This window comes from Brassica oleracea, chromosome C4 (assembly GCF_000695525.1).
Source record: "Brassica oleracea var. oleracea cultivar TO1000 chromosome C4, BOL, whole genome shotgun sequence".
In the NCBI taxonomy this organism is placed as follows: Eukaryota; Viridiplantae; Streptophyta; class Magnoliopsida; order Brassicales; family Brassicaceae; genus Brassica; species Brassica oleracea.
In genome coordinates, this window is record NC_027751.1 from 7675541 (window position 1) to 7676402 (window position 862).

Below are 862 nucleotides of genomic sequence, written 5' to 3' on the forward strand. Positions count from 1 at the left end.
TAGCCGTGCGGCTTGTTTGCATCATGCATGCATAATAGTACGAACTGATTGCATATAGAATCTGAATGCTAAGATTGAACATGTATGCATCATATACGAATGACCTATTTGCATCATACCTAGAATCCGGATTGCTTGAGCATATTGATCGCAGTCGCTTGAACACTTTTAAATCTAAATTATGAAATATATGATTTCAGATGTCGAAAATCAACAACTTAGATTTTTCTGCCCTAAATCTCTCTGGAGATAGTTACTTGCGATGGGCACTTGATGCTAAGATCATCCTAAAATCCAAGGGACTCGGTGAATGTATCACCGAGGGCAATAATGCAAGTGAGAAAGATAGATATGGAGATATATTAATTATACGCCATCATCTTATTGAGAGTCTCAAAGATCAGTATTTGACTATTGAGAATCCTTTAGACCTTTGGACAGAGTTGAAAACGAGACATGATCACCAGAGAACGGTGTTATTACCAAAGGCTACGTATAATTGGAGGAATCTCAGAATCCAGGACTTCAAGTCCGTGGACGAGTATAACTCGGCCCAGTTTAAGATAGTTTCTAAATTGAAACTGTGTGGTGAGGATATAATGGATAAGGATATGCTTGAGAAAACCTTTTCCACCTTCCACACAAGCAATGTGTTGTTACAACAACAGTACCATGAGAAGAGCTTCACAACTTATGCTAATCTGATATTTTGTCTCTTGCTCGCTGAGCAGAACAATGAACTGTTGATGAGAAACAGTGAATTGAGACCTCCTGGAACAAACCCATTACCTGAGGCACATGCGGCCGTAGAGGATAAGAAAGAGTCGAACCATGTCCAGAGTGATAGCCAACACGGCCATGG